Source organism: Podarcis tiliguerta (assembly GCF_965153285.1).
Source record: "Podarcis tiliguerta genome assembly, chromosome: 3".
Classification (NCBI taxonomy): domain Eukaryota; kingdom Metazoa; phylum Chordata; class Lepidosauria; order Squamata; family Lacertidae; genus Podarcis; species Podarcis tiliguerta.
The window spans coordinates 16,531,585-16,552,034 of NC_139536.1; the positions used below are offsets into that span (position 1 = coordinate 16,531,585).

General features: G+C 47.4%; 1 protein-coding gene across 12 annotated transcripts in view; it reads right to left on the bottom strand.

The window, feature by feature from the left end:
• Window positions 1-20,450, bottom strand: part of SLC8A1 (solute carrier family 8 member A1) — a 304,433-nt gene that overhangs the window by 201,269 nt on the left and 82,714 nt on the right. The window lies entirely within an intron of this gene.

Sequence of the window (20,450 nt, forward strand, 5' to 3'; positions counted from 1 at the left end):
TGAGAAAACCAGTCAGTAAAAAAATAATTAGCACTTAAATAGTAACAGAATTAAAAGCTGCCTGAAAGAGAGAGCCTTCAAGTTCTGGCAGAACACCAGCAAACACCAACATGTATTTATTTATTTGCAGCTTTTCATACCACTTCAGGACTGAAACTACAGAGGAGACAATATAAAATACAAAAGGTTAAGTTATTGGGTCAGGGAGTTCCATTTTTCAGGGTTCTAGAAAAGAGGAGCTTGCTGGCCACACATACGTGTTAAATGGGCATATGCATGTCGCTGATGATTGGTTGCATGTTAACTACCTGGCGCTATGCAGACTGTTTGAATTGCCTTAATGCAGCCAAGATGCTGAGTTAATATGTGTGCCATCTCTAAGCTCCAAGGCTCAACACATCTACAACCACCGTCAGGTTAAACAAAACACCTGTCATGTTATATCAGAGAGATAACAATATTCCTTCAAATGCTACAGAAATCTCGCTACTCCCTCCTTGCTACGCAGGCTGTGTAAGCTGCTCTGGTGCTAAAACGTAGCTGTGTGTTTCTTAAATGCAACCTCAGCGGACGTCGGAGCTTATTTTAAAAGGGAAAAGGAAAGGAAAGGGCCACTTGTTTGATACTCTCAGGCATCTGCACAATGAACCTGAAATATACTCAGAGTCGCAAAGTGATTTCATGCTCTTTATTCAGCTCATAGTGGTGAGGAGGAATGAATGCCAGTCCCCTCAAAGTATCTGCCTTATATACATTATTTACACAATGGGCTGCACATGATTGGCTAATTCCGGAATTCTACTGTAAGCCAATCAGGTTGTGGATTCACTTCTATCTGGAGCATGATTGGGTGGTTCCTGCCAACCAATCATACTGCTGCATTGTTCTAGGACCAATCAGACTGCTGCATTCTGAATCCTATTGTTCTAGGACCAATCAGACTGCTGCCTTTTGGATCCTATTGTTCTAGGACCAATCAGACTGCTGCAGTTTGGATCCTATTCAACTCAGTACATAACACCCCTCCCCTCTAAGTTCCAGTCCTGCCCGGGAGGTCGCATTCATAGTCCTCAAGGTACGCTGGCGGCCTACGTGTGCGTTGCGGCCTCTGGTGTTCCCTGGTCCGGGGTTCCGGTTCTGGCTCGTGTTCCAAGGATGCTGGCTGTGATGGGGCTGTTTGGTCTGGCGCAACTGGCTCGCTCAGTCGTGGTTCTGGTTCTGGTGTCCTTTCGGCCTCACGGGTCCTCTCTGTATTTACTGATTCTGCCTCTCCTGCTGGCCCCTGCTGCTCTATGGGCCTCACTGCCCCACTGTTCCCTTGGGACTCCTCTGACCTGTCCGTCGCCTCCTGGTTATCTCCCGGGAATCGTCGCCGTATCTGGTCGCAGTGGCGGCGCCAGCATTGCCCCCCATCTGTTAGCACCTCGTACGACACGGGGCCAGTGACCCTGGTGACCGTGGCGGGTACCCATGCAGGGCCTGCCCCAAAATTCTTTGCGTACACTGGGTCCTGGGCCTTGAAGGTCCGGGGGTTCCTGCCTTCCCCCACCACTACCTCATCCTGAGCTCTATCGGGGTGAAGGCGGTCCAATCTGATTGCAAGGCGCCGACCCATTAGTAGTTCAGCGGGGCTCCGGCCAGTCGTTGAGCTGGGGGTGCTGTGCTGTGCTAGAAGGAATGTGGCAAGGCGGTACTCCCAATCCCCTTGCGTCATGCGGCGAAGGGTGTCCTTGGTGGTCCGCACCATGCGTTCTGCTTGGCCATTGGTGGCAGGGTGGAATGGCGCCGAACGGATGTGGCGGATGGCATTCTGCGCTGTGAAGGTTTGGAATTCTCCTGACGTAAATGCAGTCCCGTTGTCTGAGACGAGAGTGTCAGGGAGCCCGTGGGTTGCAAACAGCCTGCGTAGTACCTGGATGGCTGCAGATGCAGAAGTGGACGGTACCAGTGCGACTTCCAGCCATTTGGTGTAGGAGTCCACCACTATGAAGAATGTTTTCCCCTGAAAGGGGCCAGCGAAGTCCACATGCAGGCGTGACCATGGTGCTCGGGCGGACTCCCAGGACTGGACTGGGGCCCTTGGGGGATCTGGGCGGGATTCTTGGCAGGCCTGGCAGTGTTTGACCCAGGCCTCTATCTCTCCGTCGATCCCCGGCCACCACACATAACTCCTGGCCAGGGCCTTCATTCTTACTACCCCTGGGTGTGTCTCGTGTAGGGCTGTGAGGACCCTTTTGCGGAGGGGCTGGGGAACAACGACCCTGCTTCCCCATAACAGGCACCCCTTGTGGGCCGACAGTTCATGTTTGCGAGTTGTGTAGCCAGCGAATTCTGGCCCAGGGCTGTTGCTGGGCCATCCCCTCCACACCCAGTCCAGGACCCGGGAGATGACCCTGTCTTTCTTGGAATGGTGTGCAACTTCTTGTGCCTGAATGGGGCGGTCGGGAAGCAGCTCCAGGCTCATAACCTCTTGTGCAGGTGCTGGGTCGGGGCCTGTTTCCGGTAGTGGTAGCCTGCTGAGGGCGTCCGCATGGCCCATTGCCTTCCCAGGGCGGTGAATCAGTGCATACTGGTAGCTGGCAAGGAAAATTGACCACCTGAGGACGCGAGGAGACAGCACTTGGGGGGTCTGCTTTTCGGGGGCAAACAAGCCAAGCAACGGCTTGTGGTCAGTCACCACGGTGAAGGGCCGCCCGTACAAGAAATCATGGAATTTTTTTACTCCCTTCACGATTGCCAGACCCTCCTTGTCGATTTGCGAGTAGTTCCGCTCGGTTGCATTGAGTGTCTGGGAAAAGTATGCCACCGGTACCTCTCTTCCATCCGGGAGTTGGTGTCCCAGGACAGCGCCAATGCCATAGGGTGAGGCGTCGCATGCTAGCACCACCGGCAGCCTCTCGTCGAAGTGTGCCAAGACCGAGTTTGAGACAAGCAAGTCCTTGACTGCCTGGAATGCGGCCTCCTGGCGCTGGCCCCACACCCAAGGGGCCCGCTTGTCCAGGAGTCTGTGTAGGGGCTCTGCTACCGCTGCCTTGTGGGGAAGGAAGGAATGGTAAAAGTTCAATAGTCCCAAGAAGGCCTGAAGCTCAGTCTTGTTCTTGGGCGCTGGGGCATCGCAAATGGCCCGTACCTTGTCCCCAGTCGGGTGGACCCCTTCTGCATCCACCATAAATCCCAGAAAGTCCACCTGAGGCACTCCTAGTAGACATTTTTCCCGCTTCACCTTGAGACCCGCCGTCTGGAAACGGTGCAGAACGGTGCGGAGGCGGTCCTCAAACTCCTCTGGTGTGGGCCCGGCAATCAACACATCATCGAAGAAGGGGGTGACGCCAGGGATTCCTTTAAGGAGAGAGTCCATTAGATTCTGGAATATGCCTGGTGCCACGCTGACACCGAATTGCAGCCGCTTTACCCTGAACGCTCCTCTGTGCGTCACAATCGTCTGTGCCTCTGCTGTGGCCTCATCTACTGGTAGCTGTTGATATGCTTGGGCCAAGTCCAGCTTGCCAAAAATTTTCGACCCAGCCAGGGTGGCAAGGACATGGCTGACCACTGGCACTGGGTATGCATGGGCCGTGAGGGCCTTGTTTATGGTACATTTGTAGTCTGCGCAGATGCGGACCGAACCATTAGGCTTGACGGGTGTGACGATTGGGGTTTCCCAGGGGGCATTAGGCACCGGCTCCAGCACTCCTTGCTCCACGAGCCGGTCCAATTCCTCGTCTATACGGGGTTTCAGGGCGAACGGGACCCGGCGGGCCTTGAGCCTGACTGGTCGTACTGCGGGGTCAAGCTGTAGAGCAATGGGGGGCCCCGTATACTGTCCCAATTTCCCATCAAAAACCCCCGGAAATTCCTTGCATATGGCGTCCACGTCCACTTGTAAGCTAGTGTGGTTCACCCCGGTGACGGCTAGCCCCAGTGGTCCAAACCATGCCAATCCCAGTAAGCTAATGTAGGGGCCCTTGACCACAAGCAAGTCCAGTTGCCGCGTCCGCCCTCGGTATTGCACCCTGAAGGTCCCCACCCCCATTGTGGGGACCTTACGTTTCTGGAAGTCCCGGAGGGTGAATGGGGCCGGCCTGAGTTTGGGACCCCCAGTAGGACACAGTTTCCTTAACGTCCTTGCCGAGATTATGGATAGAGTTGAACCCGTGTCAAGCTCCATGCGGCATGGGGCCCCCTCTATCTGTACCTCTACATAAATTTTCTCTACGTTGGGGTGGGGCAACTGGTATACCTGTAAGTCCGTGAGCTCCGTTGAGTTGCCTTGGTGCGTTGGGCCCCGGGACCTGGGGCTCTTGGATTGGTCATCTGATGCCTGCCGTCGGGTGGGCCGAGCCCGACACACCCGGGCGATGTGTCCCGATTTTCTGCACTGCCTGCACTCTGCGTTGCGGAAACGGCAGGTCCTCCTCTCGTGACTTTCTCCACAGCTTGCGCAGTTTCCTCCTTCTCGTCGAGGCAGCTGTGGTATGTGGGCTGCTTGAGTGCACTGCTGTACTCGGTGCACCTCCTCCCTGTTGGATCCTGAGTCGTCGATGAGGTCTTTGTGGTGGACCCTCGGTTGGGGCGGCTGGCTCGGCCGTGCCTCTTGCGTCGACCTCTCGGCAGCTTCCGTTGCCAGGGCCTCCTCCAGAGCAACCTGGAACGTTAGGTTCTTCTTAGCGTAGAGGCGCCGTTGCAGCTTCTCATCCCTCAGGCCACCGACGAGGCGGTCACGAAGCATGTTCTCCAGCTCTGAGAAGTTGCAGAACCGGGCGGCTTGGCGGAGAGAGGTCACAAACCCAGTTATGGTTTCCCCAGGGGCTTGCCGCTTTGCGTAGAAGGCATTTCGCCGAGCCACCTCTGAGGGCTGTGGCGAAAAGTGCCCCTTCAGCTGCTCCATTATTGTTTTGTATGGAACCGTAGCGATGTCTTCAGGCGCAAGGAGAGCCCGGGCGATTTCAAACGTCTCCTCTCCGCAGACGCTGAAGAATATTGCCCTCTTCTTGGCGTCTTCTTCATCGGTGACCCCTTTGGCTTCTAGCAGGAAGGTGAAACGGGAGGCGTACGCTTCCCAGTCTCCAGATGCTGGGTTGAACGGCGAGAAGCTGCTGTTGGTTGCCATTCTGAGTTCCTTGTGTCCCGGAGCTGAAGCCTGGATACACGGTGCGAGGCAGCGGTGCGGCAGGTGGCGGTGCTGCGGTGCTGTGTGTGGCAGTCAGCTCAGCGGGATCCCACCCTCGTCGCCAGTGAAATATACTCAGAGTCGCAAAGTGATTTCATGCTCTTTATTCAGCTCATAGTGGTGAGGAGGAATGAATGCCAGTCCCCTCAAAGTATCTGCCTTATATACATTATTTACACAATGGGCTGCACATGATTGGCTAATTCCGGAATTCTACTGTAAGCCAATCAGGTTGTGGATTCACTTCTATCTGGAGCATGATTGGGTGGTTCCTGCCAACCAATCATACTGCTGCATTGTTCTAGGACCAATCAGACTGCTGCATTCTGAATCCTATTGTTCTAGGACCAATCAGACTGCTGCCTTTTGGATCCTATTGTTCTAGGACCAATCAGACTGCTGCAGTTTGGATCCTATTCAACTCAGTACATAACAGAACCTTTAACAACATTCCTTAAGCTGGTGCATGGTGGCTGAGGCTGATGGGAATTCTGGTCCAAAATATCTGGAGGTCACCGTTTTGGGGGAAGACTGTTATAGGAGGATGAAGAATCACCTTTTAAGAGGGAGTGAGCATATTCTCAGAGGACAGAATAATGTTCAGTGTAAGGAAACTTCCCTGCGTGTTAGAATGTCATAGTTTGAGTTAGAGAATACTAGACCCTCAGAGAGCTAAGTAAAGGTAAAGGGACCCCTGACCATTAGGTCCAGTCATGGCCGACTCTGGGGTTGCGGCGCTCATCTCGCTTTATTGGCCGAGGGAGCCAGCGTACAGCTTCCGGGTCATGTGGCCAGAATGACTAAGCAGCTTCTGGCAAACCAGAGCAGCGCACGGAAACGCCATTTACCTTCCCGCTGGAGCGGTAGCTATTTATCTACTTGTACTTTGACGTGCTTTCAAACTGCTAGGTTGGCAGGAGCAGGGACCGAGCAACAGGAGCTCAACCTGTTGCGGGGATTCTTACCGCTGACCTTCTGATTGGCGAGTCCTAGGCTCTGTGGTTTAACCCACAGCGCCACAGAGAGCTAAGTAGTGCCTGACAAATACTCCCCCTCTCCCGTTAGATTGCAGGTGGCAGGGGGGAACATAGACACACACACACACACACACACACACACAACATTATGATTTCAGGTGTCTCTGCTCAGTTCTTCCAACCAAGCAAATATTCTTACATTTAGGCAGGCCACACCCTCAAGTAATATCTGCATTGTTTAATCCAAAGTAACCACTACTCCAAATAGCCTCCTACCAGATCTCATCAGGTCCATTCTCACCATGAACTAATCTGCTTGAAAGCCACTCTCTCTCTCTCGTCCCTCAAATGCCCAAGTGACCAAGAGACCATGCCATGGGAGCACTGAACATGCCCAATTACTGCTGGTTAAAACTAACCACCTATTCACATGCTGGGCACTGCTACATAGTAAGCTTTCTAAGCGATAGCGGCATGATTAGCACATGTCTGAGTCCATCCGACCTCAAATCCAGAACAAATGGCTTCCGCATGTTGCAGTAATTGGAGGTTTTCAGTCCCAGGTAAGCGGCCCTAGAATTACAGCTTTAAAGCCCTGTAGAAAGCCTTTGGCTAATTAAACAATTTCCGGCGTGTTAAACTGGGGTGTGTGTGTGTGTGTTGTTTTTGTTTGTTACTACATGGTGCATTTTTGTGCTTTTGTATTGTAAGCCTCCCTGTGATGGAGAGTGGTATAGAAAATTAATTATAATAGAGCCAGAATACCTATAATCTATCACAAAAGGATATAAATAAACTGTGAGGGAGCGAGAGGGGAAGTGTGTGTGTGTGTGTGTGTGTGTGTGTGTGTGTGTACACGCACGTGTGTGTACAGAAAGGGAATGCCAGGCTCTTCTGCAATCTAAAATGCCCATTTTTCTGCCAGGCAGCTTCCCAGTACCCCAAGATTTATTGAGCTGTTACCTCAGGATCCAGTTAACAATCACTGTGTGTGTAAGGAACCCCAAGGTCCAGCTGCTCCTTTAGCATAAAATCCCATTGTCCTTTAAAAATGGGGTTTGCATGAGTGCTGCTAAAGGCCGACAGGGGTTTAGAACTTGCTCTCACCATCCATCAGGAAAGTCTGACAGAGGCTGTGACCATTTTACTTGCCAGAGCAAATCTATTAAAAAAACCAAATGCTGGAGGATGGAGGTTCTTCCAAAATGTGCAGAATCATAAGTTTCGATAAAGAATACCAAAGAAGCTTAGGGCATACAAATGTGTGTAAATATTTCTGAATGATCCCAATGCAGATGGATTAACCTTCTACAATACTGCACACTTTTCATGCTGAAGAACGTCTGCATAGGGTCATGGCAAAAAAAACAAAACAAACAAACAAACAAAAAAAAAACCCACACCCAACATTTGTAGTGGGAGAAACTCCAGGATATGGATTATTTTCCTATCTCTTCTAATCTAGCTGCAAAAGTTGCTTGTCTGTAGGATTTTTCTTTTTGTCCCCCCCTTGGCAAAAGCGGAAGCTATGAAATGACAGCAAGTCTTCCCGTGCTGGGAGAATTTGCTGTGACCGTTGCTATGCTATGCAGAAGGTCAGACTGGAACAGACTTTGTAAAAATGTGGCCAAGAGCATAATTTGGGGCAGCTGCAGCAACACACCGCTCCCCACCATCTCATCTTTTGCACAGCGGCCCATTTAATAACATTATTCAATACACAGTGCAGGTTTCTACAGACCACCACAATTCTGGTGGTTATTTCCTTTAATTTCCTTCCCCCTCCCCCCGACCCTCCATCGGTTCACACTTGTGAAACAACCCCTGGTAGATGGTTTATGACAGATGCAGGCTGAGGCCTACTCTGCATTGGCAGTAGAAGGAGGTGGTAAGAATCTCAAAATGGCTCGATTTGGTAGTTTCAGATTGCAGAGAGAGATGGCAGCTTTTGAATGCTTCTCTGTTTGACTCAAAGTATTGACTGCACACCAGAGAGAGAGTGTGTGTTTCTAGTCAAATGTATTCCCTGTTGTGTTTCTCGATCTACAGATTGCTGCCCTGCACCATGCATTCAAAAATGTTAGCCTCCACCTGCGGCCTGAAGTGGGACAGTCCTTTCCATCAACCTGGTTCTACACATGCAGTAGAGTGAGTGAAACCTGAATGAAACCCAGAACAAGAAGCTAGGGGCTAGGGGTCATATGAGCTAGGGGTTGGTGGGGTGGGGAGTCATAAATATTTTGTGTGCGTGTTTCTGCAAACCATTGGTGGTGCTTTTTCTCCACATGAAAACCTCCCTCCTTGGAGGACTGAAATGGCTCTCTCTATGCGCGTGTGTGAAAGAGAGAGAGAGAATGATAAGGTAGCTAGAAAGCAAAAGTCAACGGTGTACTACTTCAGAATGGTGGTGGGGTTTCACAGTTCTGAACACACCCCTATGTTATTAACAAACCCTCCCGAAAGGAAAAAGTAGCAGAACAGGGAGAGGCTAGGTTATAAGCTTTCTTCCTGGTGTCTTTGTTTTTCTGTTTTGGGAGAGGTTTCTTTCTTCTTTCTTAATGCATTCAAAATTCTACTGCCTGCAGTCTGTAATGCTGCAGTTATTTCAATTGCTGCATTCCCCCGCTATGTGTAGACTAGGCCCCGAGTCTGTACACTTAAATGCATAAATACAGGTTTGCAAACAGTTCCTTGTTTGGCCACCTGTGATGAGTACAAATCTCCTCCAGGCGACCTGACAGAGAAGCTTTAGAAAAAAAACTAGCTCTTTTCCCCTTTTCATCAACAAATCACTAACACAGTTATTTGTGGGCAGACAGGGTAGTAATTAGGAACACAGAAAGCTGCCGGACACCAGGTCAGTCTAGGTTCATTTAGCTGAGGGCCAAACTAAATGTGATGTTTGTCACATAATGCGGTGTTTTGTAGCTAATCTTTATTACAAACAAATAACTGTTGAAGGGATGGCTGAGATGGATTTGGGACTGTGGTGTGGGTGGAAATGGGGACCTTTGCCCCTCCACTGTCCTGATACGAATCGGACACACCCAGTCCATGCCTACTATTTGCAACAGGACAAAACCTTTCATAGGTGCCCGTGAGAAGCACGAAGCTGCACTGCTTGATCCCTCATGTCTGGGATAGCTCAATCAGTAAAGCGTTGGACTTTTAATCTCAGCGGCATGGGTTCGAGCCCCACGTTGGGTAAAAGATTTCTGCATTGCAGGGGGTAGAATTACATTACTCTTCTTCTTTGGAGTTTTTTTTAGCAGAGGTTGGATGGCCACCTGTCATGGATGCTTTAGTTGAGATTCCTGCATTGCAGGGGGTTGGACTAGATGACCCTTGGCAGTGCCTTCCAACTCTACAATTCAATGATTTTATGGCCTTCGAGGTCCCTTCTATGATTCTTAGGGCCTTGTCCAATTAAGGATACCAAACTATGGCTGGTGAGACTGTGCAAACGTTAGTTACAGCTTGTGGTTAGTGAAGAGAGAACTTAACCAAGATGACACACTAGGCTAAACCTTAGCTCATGGGTAGGCACATTGGATGTGGTCCAATCGCCTTTTAAATCCGGCCCACAGACGGTCCGGGAATCAGTGTATTTTTACATGAGTAGAATGTGCCTTTTTATTTAAAATGCATCTCTGGGTTATTTGCGGGGCCTGCCCGGTGTTTTTACATGAGTAGAATGTGTGCTTTTATTTAAAATGCATCTCTGGGTTATTTGAGGGGCATAGGAATTCGTTCATTTTTTTCCTTCCAAAATATAGTCCGGCCCCCCACAAGGTCTGAGGAACAGTGGACTGCCCCCCTGCTGAAAAAGTTTGCTGACCCCTGGCTTAGCTCAAGTGAGGCACACCTGTAAAAATGACTGGGGAGCAGCAAAGCATCCCCAAGCTCTTCTCCAGGAGCCTGAACATTCCCACAGTCTTGCTAGGCCAGTTTGGCTTCCCATGTTGCGCGAACCACCTCAGGAGGTAACGAGACCTATTTATGGACTATTTCTTATTCCTCTCCCCCACCCTTTAAAACAAGGAAGCGAAAACCTAGCCACTGCAAGCTGAAGAACACTAGGGAGTATTTGCATTCCCATAAGCCATTTCCATTCATAAGTATGTTGGAAAGATTCACCTTTGGAATTAATTGGAAGGAGACAAAGTGCACCTCTAACATTTAATTGGACTAGCAGAGGCCAAGGCACCTGGCTTATTTTCCAGGGGAAGAAGAGCACTAAGAAAGATTTTACTTCCAGTTTTCATTATAGTCATTAAAAAAAAAAAAATGTAAACAGCTTTTTTGCAGAGAATCAGATGGCCCGGGTGATTTTAAATTAATTTTTTTTGTATGGAGTCACTGGTAGGTTCACGGCTGCCAACACACGATAAGAGTCCAATAATCTACCTCCCACTTTGGAAAGTTTCTTTTCCTTTCAAGTGCACCAGGTTGGTGTCAGCCCTTATAACAAATGTCCCCAGTTTGCAGAAACTGCAAAACTACTGTGACAAAAACGGGGAGCCTCTTGTCCACCCAGAATTAATTGCACCAGATGTCTGTATGACTATTTTTTGCATAATAAACATTTTCACAATCTCAGCCTCCACACCATATTGCTTCTCCTGCTTGTGTGAAGTGACTGCAAAGCAAGATACTACAATGGATACGACAATGGTGAGGAAACTGTTACACAGGGACAGGGGAAGTGGCGGGGGGGGGGGAGCTACCCTAAATGTAAAAATTGAAAAGACAAGCAGCTTGCAAAAGGTAAGGCATCTTTCAACACCTCATCAATTACCAATGTAGCCGGGACAAGCTAGTTGACAATGAAAAATGAGCTAAGAAGGGCTCCAATTTAACTCATTATAATTTTGGTGGCAGCTTGACATGCACCAGTAACACAGACACGTTTGTTTACATCTGCCCTGACATCACCCCTAAACAGCACTACCTTGGGGTTTTTTTCTGTTATTAAAAGAGAAGAGCCAATGCAATAGAGGTGACACACAAAAGGAGGGCAGAGGCCCTTTGTGCAGATAAAACCAGGTGAGCCGAGGCTACATGAGGAGCCTGTGCTCAATGATGTGCTACTCAGATGCTCAGAAAGTTGAGGAAATTTAAACCTGCTTTAACATTTTAACGTTTGTATATTTTAAAGCATGGTTGTAGAATCATAGAATCATAGAGTTGGAAGAAACCACAAGGGCCATCACGTCCAACCCCCTGCCAAGCAGGAAACACCATCAGAGCACTCCTGACATATGGTTGTCAAGCCTCTGCTTAAAGACCTCCAAAGAAGGAGACTCCACCACACTCCTTGGCAGCAAATGCCACTGTCAAACAGCTCTTACTGTCAGGAAGTTCTTCCTAATGTTTAGGTGGAATCTTCTTTCTTGTATTTTGGATCCATTGCTCCGTGTCTGCTTCTCTGGAGCAGCAGAAAACAACCTTTCTCCCTCCTCTATGTAACATCCTTTTATATATTTGAACATGGCTATCATATCACCCCTTAACCTCCTCTTCTCCAGGCTAAACATGCCCAGCTCCCTTAGCCGTTCCTCATAAGGCATCGTTGTGAATTCTTCTTGATTTTACTGCTTTATCTTTTGTAAACCGCCTTGAGTTTTTTTTGTTTTGTTTCTTATAATCAAGCAGTGTATTAATTTTATGAAATAAGTACATAAATGGAAATGCACCAGTCCCGGGCTGCCTTATCAACCTACCATACATAATGATGAATGGCTATTCTCAGGTGCTTGTAACTCCAAAGGAAGTCTGAACACATTTGATTAACACAGTCCCTCCCTCACCCTTTAGGGCTTAAAAGCTCAGTTTCATCTCACATTACCACAGCTCCAGGAGGGAGAATCCAGCCATCTTTCACATGAATTTCTTATTGCATGCAGATGCATGCAGATTTATATCAATACTGCCCAGTATTAATGACACCAGGGGTGGGTGGGAGGTGGGCAGGCCTCCATTCTGCAAATCATACTATTGTCTTCCAATGGCAGATGCATTTTTTTAAAGAACTGGACAGGGCTCCTTTTCTGGTTTCACTTTCAATGCTGTAAGTGAGAGGTAGAGGCAAGGGATGCTAAAATGGATGCTTATCTGGGACCCTAAAAAATAAATGCTGGGGACCAGGAATTTGAACATTTGTATTCTCATCCCTAGTCCAGAGCTATCACCTTGGTACCTAAAATGCTGGTGCTGGGGTGGGGCTGGGGGATGGGAAGTTGAAATATTCTCGTAGTCCCAGCTGAACCTACCACTGATTTTGTGCCATAAATAAACGAATAACCCACTTTAATCATTTATGCAATCAAGGAGATGAAGACATGGAAATGGCGGTAATATTCTCACGCACACACCACAAAAAGGTGCTTTGGGGAGCATTCTCCCAATCCCTATTAATTAACTTGCACAACTTTCTTTTGGATTAATTAGGATTAGACTAACTCTGACAGCACATATACAGGAACACAGCCTTTAATCTGGTTTAATTAAAACAGAATAACCACCCACCTGCTGATTCCATATTCATGAGCACTAATTAGACTGACACCTCCGTATTTATGTAAATATTCATGAATAGAGTCAGAAGCAGCCACTCTGTAGCCTCTTTTGAACAATACCATACAGAAACAGATCATGCAGACTCAGTTCAGTTGCACCAATGAAGCCTATGATTTTTAGGCAATCCTTATTTGATGCAACATTATGTAAACCTTATAAGCTTCAATGGGGCTTCCTCACACACCACTGTAAATAAGACTGTATCCTTAATACACAGAATTAATTTCCTAAATCGCACTTAAACCACCCTTTCTATGACATCAGGGCAATTAAGCCAATGGCAGCTAAAGCAGCCACACCACTGCTCTATCAAGAGTGGTTGCAATAGTACTTGAACTGTGATCTGTCATTGTGAAATACAATGCATGCGGTCACCTATTGCTTTTTTTCGGGGGGGGGGGAGGGAATGGATGCAGGTGACATTGGCAGCCCATAGGCCAGGAATGGGGAGCCTGCAGCTCTCCAGATGTTGTTCAGCTTCCATCTCCCATCAACATCAACCAATGTGCTCAATGGTCAGGGATAATGTAAGCTACAGTGAAACATCTGGTTTCTCATCTCGCCATAGGTTTTGGACATGCTAGTGTACAAAGACAGACAAAACAGGGCTGGGGTAGGGGTAGGAGGGAGAAAGTGTGGTTTAGTAGTTAGAGTGTCAGTCGAGGGCCTGGGAAAACAGAGTTCGAGTCCCCACTTTGGGGAAGAAAAGACTAAGCAGTAAAACTCTACATAAGCCCAGAGTGGATTCCCTAAGACAGTTGGACGGCGCCTTGTACACCTCCTTCTGGCAACTCCTGCAGCCAAGCTGATGCCAAACATATTGCTCTGATTTCCTTTGGACCACCATCAGCAAGGCCGAGAGGGGAGATTTGTCGTCTGGGCAGCCCAAGACCTCCACAAACACTGCCCCACCTTGTGCCCAGGAGGGGTCGCTTTGGTGTTACTAACGCAGAAAAAACAATGCAGGAAGCAGCTGTTACGAGTTACCGGTCTCTGCAGCCACAGCAGGCGCTGTGATTCTCCAGCGGTTTGGCTTCACCCCCGGAAGCACACTCCATTGTCTCTGGCGACAGACAGGTGCCAATGAATTCCCCATTCGACCATGAGGCTCACTGGGTGAGCTCGGGCCAGGCACAGCCTCTCTCAGCCTAACCTACCCCACAGGGCTGTTGTGAGGATAAAATGGAGGGGTGGGGGAGAACAATGTTCGCAACCTCCTTGAGGTCCTTGGTGATAAGGTGGGATGGAAATGGAATAAATGAATAAACAAAATGACAGTGAGTAATGGAATTTGGGAAGAATCACAACAGTGTGAAACAGGCAAGATAGGGCCAGAAAGGTCTGTTAAAGACAGATGGAGATGACAGATAGATATAGATAGATGATAGAGAGATAGATAGATGATAGATAGATAGATAGATAGATAGATAGATAGATAGATAGATAGATATAGATAGATAATCTGAAGTCTTCCTCTTTAAGTGATCTTGTGAATGTCATCAATTCCTTCTAGAACACACACTTTTAATAAAATGTACCAAAATAACATGTTCCTGCCGATATGCTTTCAAATCAAAGGGCAGGAGCTTGCTGAAATCTGAACTCCTCATGCACAGTAAGAACTGAGGCATTTCTTAAGGGAAAACAGGGGTGGAAACTTTGTCAAAGATATTCACTCGCACATCCTAAAAATACTGCTGAAACAAACAAACAAAAAGCATCAGCTGGGAATGGTCTGGGAGGGGTTAATTGTAACTTTTTATGTGTGAGAGTCTGTGTTTTGCTTGGTTATTTATTTTTAACTTGAAGAGCCCAGTCTGGCAGTGCAAGCAGGATATGTCTATGTTTCTGTAACTTGTGCAACTTAAGCTGTGACCATTTCCTGACTCTCAAGTGCTCAGTGTTCTTTCTAGCACATTTTTGCTAATGGAATTGAAAATGGGAGGACGAGCAACCTCCCCCCTCCCGGCTCCTGCATTTATGATCCCTGCGCTACTTCCTGCTGACCTGCAACACCCTCCCATCCCCGCTTTGATCCTTCTGTAAATAAAGCTGCCAGGGATTAGGGAGAAATTCCACTTAAGGACCATTCTGAGATTACAAACCTCATTCCTGCTTATAATTCAATCAGGCTTCGCAGGCAGGTTCCCTTCGGCTCTGTTCGGCTCACTGAGCCATCTTACACATACCGTATTTCTTTGCCTTGGGAGAGAAGGGAGGGGAGGCCCGTGTCAGCGCATCGGAAGGGGTTCACGCAGGTTGCATGAGCGCTCTAGCCAGCCAGATGCGTTCTGGAATCCTCAGGTCTGAATCTTTGCTCGTATCTTTTTGCAGCATGACATCAGCATCTACCCTCTGTTTTTAGCACAAATGCATACGCTTTACATACATACATACAGGAGGAAGGTGGAGTTGAGCGAACCAGCTTTGCAGCAAATCTTCTGCAACTCTGTTGCTCAGTTGATGGCTCTTTTCTCCAACCACCCATCTTCCTCTTGGGCTTCCATTGTGATTGCCCCTGAACCTGTCTAGGGGCTCAGCCACAATTCAGCTTGTCCCGTGCCTGGAAAGCACGATTCTGAGAGGTTTTTCTGCTTGTCCCAGGCTTTGGTCCAAGGTATTTTTTTCATTTGTACCACCGCTTCCTCCACTGCTTACTGACAAATCAGAAGAAACGCCAATCCACTGAAAAAGCAATGGACGTTTGCTCTGATTTAGTGGTAAGCCACGGGATTCCCCCGGGCAGGGGGGAGCGGTGGGACAAGCAGAAGTTTGGACAAGTCCTGTGCTTTTTGTAATCTCTGCAGGTGCTTCAGTTCTGTCTCTCACGTTTACTTATGATTCCATGCATTTTTATTTATTTTTACCAAATGTGCCAGCTTATGTGAGCTTTAGCTGGTCAGCTACAGGTAAGGTGACATCCTCCAGATGGGAGCTGGCTCGCCCCACAGTTTGAACAACCATGCTCTACTCTCCCTGGTTCAAATCTCTGCCACGACTTCAGACAATGGCCTTAGGCTAGCCCCTCTCTCTTGCTTCAGTCCTTGCACCTGCAACCTGATGGATCATAACGATGTCTCACCTTACAGGGTTGTTGGAAGGATTACAACTAGATAATGCACCCGGATATTACCATCGGATACCAAGGCAGTTCCAAACGCCCAAAGGGAGACAGGGATAGTAGTAATGGTTGAGAATTCATAATTAAGTGCCCATTTGGAGAGTGTAACAGACTTTTCATAGCATTATGGAATTGCTGTGCAGGAAGAGACCCCGAGGGTCATCTAATCCAATGCTCAGCAATGCAGGACTCTCAGGAATTTCTACCTTATTTGACTGTTTAACCACTGGGGATGCAAACCTTGGAGGTTGTTTTCTTTAACAACAACAACAACAACAACAACAACAACCCACAGAATTCACTTGAGAACCATTGCTAGTCTCATTGAAACTCTTTGGGTTCTCTTCCCAAAAACTTCCTTGCTTGTTCAGGAAGAACCCTCAAATTCACTCTGAATTTTGCTTTAGGTGAAATTTTGGTGGAGCCTCCAGTCATTGGAACCAGCAGAACTGAGTTACTGGGGAAGCCTGCGGAATGTTTGCACATGCATGGAAGTGCACGGCTGTGCGCACACAAAGACGCACATGCATATAACTAATTCAAAGAAGGACGGATAATCATCTTCCAGGGATGATTTAGGTTTAATTAATCTTTCCTTCTTACAGCAACAGAAAGGCTCATGCCAAGAGATCTCAAATTTGTCACCAGGAGCCTCTTGAAGCCATGGAAGAAAGCACATTAAAGCCCTTACAAGTTTAACTAAAGGCAAAACAAAACTTTGAAGATCCCATTATTCATGTTTATTATTAACTGGATTAAAGGTGGGTTATGGACGGTGGAAAGGCCTTACTCAAAATAAGAATCCCCTGTGGAAATACAAAATAAATGGAAGGTTGTAGAAGATCTACCTAGGACCAGGGCATTACTTGGCTGGGTGGGGAGCAGCAAAAGGGTGCACCCATCCCCTGTGTTATCAAGCCACTTGCGACTATTCTTATTCAGAGGACTCATTGATTTCATATATTGAGTAGCCACTGAGTGCACTAAAAACGTGCATACAACTAAATCAACATACCAGAGGCACTAAAGGATGTGTCCAAAGCAGTGCTGAGTAATGCCTCCCGCCTGCTTGACCAACAGGACTTCCCCACCGCCACACCTCCTCATTCCTAAATCTGTTCTAGTGGTTCCCCCAACTCTTCAGAGCATATCAGGGGGCGGAGGCGGGCAGAAGATGCACAAGGTGAGAGGCGGGATTTCCACCACAAAAGTAGATGAGACACATTAGTCAGATGCCACCCAAATGTTTAGGTCCCAGGGTATAGTCTGAAGACACGTGAGGCTACTACCTTTCTGAAGCAAAACAGGCCTGAGTTTCATCAGTGCCTGGATGGTAGATGGACACATAACCTTGGTTTCCATGATGAAAACAGTAAGAAAACTATGGAACCATTTGAGGATCGCTGGCACAGAGAAAAACTACACCTAGTTTGTGCAGGCGTTGAAAATAGTATGTTCTTCACCATTTCTGCAATCACCTCTGCTCTCTCTGATGCAATCTGTGGGATACAGGAACACGGGAAACTGCTTTATACTGAGTCAGACCACTGCTCCATCTAACTCAGTATCATCTACACTGACAATACTTTCCCAGGCATACCTGGAGATGCCGGTGTGTGTGTGTGTGTGTGTGTGAGAGAGAGAGAGAGAGAGAGAGAGAGCATGCAGCCTTGTATATATGCAAATCGTGTGGCCTGCCACTAAGCTATGCAAAATATGTGGTCTTACAACTGAGCCACAGTTGTGTGGGTTCCATAATGCATACACAGATACCTTATCTGCAAACTGTCAATGCATAAAATTATCAGAGGGAACACTGCAGTAGAGCACAGTACTAGAAAAGTGGGCATTCATCATCTTTTGATTAATCTTTCTCCTCCTCTCCCATCTATTGGATTCTGTGGCATAAGTAGGACCATTACTGCTGAGCAATGGCCGGAATCACTTTTTATAGATTTCCTCCCCTCCAAGAGATACTTTATTCATGAGGCTTTATTTAGTTCTTCCTAACTTACAAAGCTACCCAACTTACAAAGGTCATTTGTAAGTCACTGAGACGCTGGGTTTCAAAGAGGCGTCTGCCAGTGGTTTTAGTGCCACCTCAATCTACTACAACGTGCTTATTTGCAAATCAATATGGTTTTTAACCTACCACAGGAACACTCCTAAAACATGAAATCAGCCCTAGGCAAACCTAACACACAAGTTCCCAGGGAAGGTTTTACAACACACGCACACACACACACACACACACGTACGTTTGTTTCAGTTTACATTCTGGCATATCCCAAGGGCTCAGACTAGAATGGCATTCCTGAGGAATGTGGGTTTATTTGTTTCACTTACTGAATTGATTTTATCCTGACTTTTGGCTTCATACAGGTGGCTCACACAAGTAAACATAATACAATGGTTCAAATAAATAAAACAATATTGAAATCTGAAATGGAACCTAAGGGTTAATAATCCATAAACACAATAGAAACAGACCACTTAAATGAATATGCAGGAAGGTAACAACACGGGGAACTGGGAAACACAGAAGACAGTGGTACCTTGGTTGTCAAACTTAATCCATTCCAGGAGTCCATTCGACTCCTGGAACCATATGAAAACCAAGATGTGCCTTCCAATTGTCTGCAGGAGTTTCCTGCACTCAATCAGAAGCCATGGAAGCCACGTCGGACGTTCGGCTTCCGAAAAACGTTCACAAGCCGGAACACTCACTTCCGGGTTTCTTGTGTTTGGGAGCCAAGCCATTCGACAACCAAGGTACCACTGTACCATGGTTTAGCACACATAATGCCAAGCCACTGTTAACGTTAACCATAGTTTAAGGTGAGGCATCTGCCAGATGATCATATAAGCCTTGGTTTATTACAACACAGAGCAGAAGAGCCTTGGGAGTGGTTTGATTTTTTTTTTGCCTGGTCACTCTTCACTCACAGTTCTCTTGCCTTTGTGTGGCAACGTCTCTATAACCACAGTCAAGGAGAAGGTCTGGATTTGCACATAGTGCTAAGCTATAGTTAAAATTAACTGAGGCTTATAAGCCCTTATTTACAAAAAACTTTTAACAATTATTACTAAATTATAGTTAAGCCACTGGGCTAGAATCACGTATAACACTAAGCATTGTGTGCAAACCAGATCAATTCATTTTCACAAATATATGTGTGTATATATGTATGTCAACCTAGCAGTTTGAAAGCACACGGCGGCGGAAAGGTAAACAGTGTTTCCCTGCGCTCTGGTTTCCGTCACGGTGTCCCATTGCACCGGAAGTGGTTTAGTCATGCTGGCCAATGAACCGGAAAACTGTCTGTGGACAAACGCTGGCTCCCTTGGCCTGAAAGCAAGATGAGCACCACAACCCCATAGTCGCCTTTGACTGGACTTATCCGTCCAGACGGGTGGGTGAGTTTATTATGTTTTCTCCAAGTATTTGCATAGGGTGGTAATCTGACTATCCACCCACATTCCAAAAAGCCATCTTTCCCAGTGTATTTTGCTTCTACAAGACATGAAGCTGATCTTGGGAGCTCCCAGATTAGCTTCATCAACCTCTGCCTTCGTCCCACACAAAAGCAGTGCATGGAGCGGCTGTTCATATATGCTCAACGTCTGTTGTTATGCCAAATGACCTGTTTTCACTCAGGAAATTTAACAGCTTATTTAGGATATTAGCTGCTAAGACACTTCTCTTTCTTCTACACGTACACAGAGAGTAATATATCTTCCCTTTTTAAGCTGACTAGTCTGTGAAGCGCTATCCAATTACGGAACAAAACCAGAACACTTTTGATCTTCCTTTCCCATGCAGTGGCTGCAATTAAGTAAGTCTTGCAAAAAAAAAAAAAAAAGTGAGGAGAAGCATCTTCACTGACAAGCGGAACAGGAATGCTGGTCCTTGTCACATATACCTTTGCAATCAGTCCTTTTATCTATAAATGGGGCTGGGACAGGGTGTGACAGGACCAAGAAAAAGTGCCTGGTGTGAGCCCCAGAGGCTTAAGAGAAAAGAAAAGCTACCAAAGGCTGCAGAAACCTGTCTCACTGTTTCTCTTTATAGTGCTGGACCATCAAAAAGAGAGAGAAATTAGAAAGTGAGGAGGGTGGCATCAGCCGCAGTGGATTCCAGAATTTCATAGAATCACAGAATTGTGGAGTTGGAAGGGACCCCAAGGGTCATCTAGTCCAACCCACTGCAATGCAGGAATCTCAACTAAGCATCCATGACAGATGGCCATCCAACCTCTGCTTTAAAACCTCCAAGGAAGGAGAGTCCACAACCTCCCCCCGAGGGAGTCCGTTCCACTGTTACACCTGCTGTAACATGTTTTGGTCAGCATGAGATGCTTAATCACAGGGTCGTGTGTTCGAGCCCCACATTGGGCAAAAGATTCCTGCATTGCAGGGGGTTGAACTAAATGACCCTCGTGGTCCCTTGCAACACTAGGATTCTATGCTGTGTGCTGATGCCTGGTCTACCTGGAAGAACAGCAGCGCTGCTGTTGAAACTTCTCCAATGGCAGCCAGATGAATTTGAGGCTGAGAAATCAAGTTCATTGGGGAGAGATTTGACAAAATGGCATTTTCAATC